Source organism: Filicampus tigris, chromosome 18, assembly GCF_054856515.1.
Source record: "Filicampus tigris isolate MCC_2025a chromosome 18, RoL_Ftig_1.0, whole genome shotgun sequence".
NCBI lineage: Eukaryota > Metazoa > Chordata > Actinopteri > Syngnathiformes > Syngnathidae > Filicampus > Filicampus tigris.
The window spans coordinates 13689185-13695184 of NC_141234.1; positions in this window are offsets into that span (position 1 = coordinate 13689185).

Sequence of the window (6000 nt, forward strand, 5' to 3'; positions counted from 1 at the left end):
CTCGCCGCACGATGCGTTCATTAACCTTGGAAATAACACAACTTGGCAAGACGTAAATTCGACCGCAACACAGACAACCCAATTCGTTACACTACTTCTGTAATGTATTTCTTTGCATCTATGTTTGCCACCCCTGGCTGCTGTTATAACGAACATTACCGCTACTTTTGCGAGGAACGTCCGTCGGTCGTCTACGTGCAGACTGAAGGCTTCACGTCACTTTTCGTGGCTTTCAGAATCGGATTGTGGTGAAAAGTTATTTGGAGTAAAACTTTATTCAGAAATACTTCATCTTAGAAATCTCACGTTGTTTTGTTATTAGTAATTGTTGGCATTTGATAAATTCATTGAGTTTCGATGTAGTACTGAGATGTCCCACACTGTGAGCAGGCATGGAACGCTCCTCGAGCGCTAGTGTTGATGGCGAGACTTGGTTTCTTTTATTTTCCTCCTTCGACAAAGCTAGCTAGTAGTTTGTTCGTGCCAGAAAACTCAGTAGTTGCAAATTTCCCGTGTTTCACCACGTTTGTTGTTGCGTGTAAATGTAAAGCGTAAAGATGAGTTTAATAATTTGGGTTCGTGTCAGGTAACTGCTGTACATAATAGCCTGGATATTTTCTCGTGAGTGATGTCACGTGGATGAATACTAGTTAGTTATTTCGGCTAGTATGCTTACTATTCTAGTGATGAAACGTGTGAATGTGTATTGTATGCGTTGTTTGGCAGTTTAATTGCTTAATACGGTTTAGGCATATTGTTAACAAATGGATATGCATTGGATGATGTTGCTAGGTTATTCTTTGTCTGTGTTGTTGCAGACCACAATAAATAGACGTGTCACGTGGAATACGGGCCTGTGTGGGGGTGGGGGGGTGGGGGGGGGGGGGCGGGGACAAACATAGAGGCAAAGAAATACATTACACAAACATAAAGCGTGACATCATCATCAGGCACGAAGGACCCAATCCAATTTGGACATTTTATAAAATTTCAATGAACATTCTATCAGTCCGGCCCTCGGCTTGTCGCAATTTTTTTTATTTGGCCCTCTGTCCATTTGACTTTGACACCCGTAGTGTAAGTCTAAAGCCCTCGAAAAGTGGCAGCCCGACGGAAGAAAAAGACTGGAGTCATGGTATCCATCACTTAAACCAGATGAGCTCCAGGCAAAAGTAGGAAGGGCCATTGACAGGAGTGGTCAATTCGATGTAGAAAGGCCAGAAGAAACAGAAATAATAACAGTAATAATGGATCACCCCAAACTAGAGTATAACCGTAGGGGAGCAGCCCAATGGTTTCACTGGTGGATAAATGTATTGCAAATGCGTGATGTTGTCGAACTTGTTAGCCCAGATTACAAATGGGATTCAGTTGTAAAAATGTTGGTTTCCATAACACAGAGCAGGGCAAAACGGTTGGTGGTAGTGATACAACGGCAGCATCAAGGTATCGGGAGCATCAGGGATTGCGTGACTAAATAAGAAAGATAGCTTCAAGACATAAAGAATGGAAGGAGAAGGAGAAGAGTTTCCTGATACGGAAATAACATTGGAAAGTCCAGAAACACTCACACAAATGAGACAAGATACTTTACAGCAGATGTGTCCCCTCATTAGGACAGAACCACTGCCGCCCTTACTGACAGAAACGACAAAGAAATGTAACATCAGGAACGGGATAGTGATGTGTCACCACATGGGGAGTCCTTGGGATATAACTGGGGATGCCCCAATAGTACTTACAGATGAAAGGTTAAGACCCCATAACAAAAGGTTTCGCCCGAGTTTGAGACTTACAGAGGGGAATGAGTATGGGGTGGAAGTGGAAGACGAGACTTAAGTCCGGGAGAAGGAACTCAGGTTGTGGCAACTAGTGGCAGAAGCTCGACGTATCATATGATAATACATATCCCTGTACTTAAGTGGACAGAGGAAGCAGATCAAACCCAATATTTGGGGAAAAAAATGACACAATTACTAGAAACCGGTGTGAATAGAGCTATGGAGAAAGGAGCATTGAGGATCGTAATGGACGTAAATGGGATAAGATCTGGAAAAATGTTATGGAAAGTGGCTGAGTTGGTAGCAGTAGGTGCTTTTAAACTGCAAATTTCAACTCCAGTAACCTCAATAGCAGGAGCTAAATTTGTGGTGGTAATATCAAAAGAGCAGAGAGGAGAAAGGAGAAACCACATCTACGCCAAACAGAACGAACGACTCTAACCGAGCACTGCCTTCCGCATCAGAGGAAGGCCAAAGACGACGGTTGAGAGACACCAGAAACTTGGCAGAACCTACACCTTCACCACTAAGTCCCGAAGAGGAAAGTGATGATGGAAGCGACTCAGAGGAAGAAGGATGGAGCAACACACCGTCCCCTGTCCTACCTGGAGCTGAAGCGGAGGAAGAGGAGCTGGAATCTATGACATCAAACGCGGCCCTCACTGACCCTGAGGAGCAGCTCCCGAAAGAGGTCAAAAGACCAACAAACAAAGGGAAAAAGAAGAAAACACAACCAGTGTTTAACATCTATCAAGCTTCAGAAAGACTGGCCAGGGATCCACAACTGGGGTACGCTGAAACCTGGGACGGAAGGAAAACCTTTATTCCAGAAGCAGGACAGAAGGAATATCCGTACCCCATAACCTGGCTAGAGAAACTGGATGACTGTCAGGTTCACACCAAGTGAGACATTCATAAAACAATGCACACAATGAGGAGAGAAGACACTCAACAGACACTCAACAACAATATTGTCTTTTTACTTGCAAGGAGAGCGCAGGGAAGTGTACGATTACAGTTCCTAAAACCCTCTGCCCGGCTCCTGCGCCCCCTCTGTTTTTATTTTTCTTCGGTGTCCCTGATAACAAAGGTGTTCCAGCTCTACGGGAAAGGGGAGCAAAAGCAGCTGGAACACTATGAACTTGTTTTGTCTATGTGTGTGTGTGTGTGTGTGTGTGTGTGTGTGTGTGTGAGCAATTAACATACATATGTGAAAGCAAAGCACACCAAGCAAGTTGGCCTAATGATAAAAATCAAACACCTGAATAATAAAATGCATTATTATTCTTACATTCCCCCCTGTTTTTATATAATATAAAGCTAAACACATGAACAATAAAATACATCATTATTCGTGTATAGTATAAAGCTAAACCTACAAAACTAACAGGCTTAATAATGAAAAATCAACATGAATAATAAAATGCATTATTATTCTTACATTTCCCCCCTGTTTTTATATAATATAAAACTAACTATAATATAAAACCAAACCTGAAAAATCTGATTGAAAAATCCAACACCCGAATCATCGTGTACAACATTAATCACATTCCCCCCTGTTTCTCTTACATTTGCACAATCCTCATATCATCGAATAGACCCTCCACAAAGGCTTTAATCTACTGAATCACTCTCATGAAAACAAATGTAATTAGACCCGAGGTTGTCAATGTAATTTACTCATGATCTCCAAGACCCGGAAAGAGATCTGGAAGGGAAAGCGAAATGTCAACAGGAGCATCAAAACAAGTGTCATCAGTGTCATCATTACTCTCAACTGTACGATAAAGCAATAACGGATAAACATCGTTCAATTTGGACGTCGTAGGTGCAATAGCTGTAGTGATCAACCGGTTGAGCAGTGCTCCAAGACAAGGAATACAACAACACCCACACAACGTGAGGATAGCTGCAAACACAGCAACAGAATCCAGGACAGAGGAAACCTAGTCCTTGTAATCTACCAAATGTTCTTTCCCACCACTCCGTCCAAAGAGACGTGTCCACTCCAGAGTGCTCCTTCATCTTGTGGTTGAGAACGCGGAGGCCATCGATGGCCCTGGTGAGGGACCCCTCCGGGGCCCTGTTGTTAGATATGACTGTACAACACCGGTCGCCAAACATGGCGCACACCCCACCCTTTTCCGCCAGGAGCATGTCAACCGCTATGCGGTTCTGGAACGTCATGAGAGAGGTGGCTGCCAATTGTTCTTTGATAGCAAGAAATCCTGCTTCAGTATAGTTACCCAGTTTCTGCACATTGTAGTGGAGGCAGTTGATCCTGTCAACATTCTTATTCAGCGTGATCCAAATAAAAATGGACTCCCAACCAGCTGCAATCTGATCAACCAGTTTATACTCATCTGGTACACCTCGAGGTACGCCAATAGCATCAATATAGGTCGGATCTCCATCCCTCCAGGAAGCACTACGCCGACTCCTAAAGAACTTGTCTCGCGGAATGTGCGTCAGAGCTGCCCTCTGGATATCCTCTACAGTAGATGGAAAAATAGTAACACCAGTACTGTTCGTACCCCTTCCCCGTTGTTTGAATTATACTACCGCATCTTTTCTTGAACCCCCTCAGGGTTGCTATTGGAAGCTTCAGTTCTGTCATGCTATTTTGGCATCGCCATTTCTGCTGTAACTCCACTAAAAAGGGGTTGGTGTCTGTCAAATTCTTCACTGACCGTCAAGTATTTTCAGATACTATAAATCTGCACCCACCTTCTTGCCAGACTTTGGCTCACCTTCCCCGGAGGAGAAATCAGCAGAAATGACCTTCTTACAATGTGATAAGTGTATCCACCTGCTCCTCTCTGCAAGCTTCACAGCAGTCGGAGTTGTCAGCAACACTTGATATGGGCCCTCCCACGTGGGAGAGTGCCAGTGTTTTCTCTTAATGCTCCGGACCAGGACCCAATCTCCTGGCTTCACCAGTTGTTGTGTCTGTTGGGAAACAATCGTTCTCAGGTAATTTAAGTTCATCACGTTTCTCTAAAGTCTTTCTCATGTAATCAGCCAAATTCGCCTCATCATCCAGTTCCCAGTGTTTAGTGAATAACGGTAGTTTATAGGGCCTACCGAAAAGTACTTCAAATGGATTAGGCCCAATTATACTAGTAATGTTGATATACAGTTTAACAAGATCAACGCATTGCGTCCAAGGTCTACCCGTTTCCTCCATGCATTTTTTCAACCTATTCTTTACAGTCCCATTCATCCTTTACACCAGACCAGCACTCTGTGGATGATAGGAGCAATGACGCTTTAAGTCAATATGAAATAACAGACCTATTTTGTCAATAACTCTTAACAAAATGTGTCCCATTGTCACTATAAATTGTCTGCGGAATACCATATCGCGGTATAATGTCTTTCAATAAATTGAATAAAGTCCATATGAATTCTCTGAAAAGGATAGGTTGCCGGAGGAAACTGACCCCACATTGGACGCAAGTTACCTTGTGAATTGTGCCTGGCTCAGGTCAAACAAGCCCGACAAAAATTTTTGGGGAGAAGAGGTTAAACCCATAAGTCGTGTAATGTCTGTTTACAAGAAGAGGTTAAACCCATAAGTCGTGTAATGTCTGTTTACAAGAGCCACCGTTCCCCCAGTCGAAACATGAGACACCCCATGGCTTAATATTGCTGCCCGCCTGAACACATTTTTTGGTAGTATGGGTTTTCCCTCTGTGCTGACAAATATTTTCCCGCAAGGTTGCCCCCTTATCAGTCCAGAGTTTTTGTTCTGTCTGTGGACTCTGCTGTTGCATATCTATCAAGGTTTGGGTATTCAATATTTGTGTGTCAGGAATATGGTCTGATAACCCCGCGAAGGGCTTTAAAGCCGCTTCTCTAGCTGTTTTGTCTGCGAAAGCATTGCCCAATGACACACTGTCTGTCCCCGATTTATGTGCGGCACATTTACATATTGCAATGTTGCGTGGTAACTGTACGGCATCTAACAAATGTTGGAGTAATTGAGCATGTGTCACTGCTCTTCCCGTCGATGTAATCATGCCTCTATTGCGCCAGTATTGTGAAAAGATGTGTACTGTTGCAAATGCGTATTGGCTATCAGTGTAAATTGTAACATCTTTATTCTGGCATAATTTACATGCCTCTGTTAGTGCAACTAATTCAGCAGCTTGAGCAGAATAATGCGACGGCAGTGATTCTGCTTTTAGAATTTCATCTTTCGTAACAACAGAGT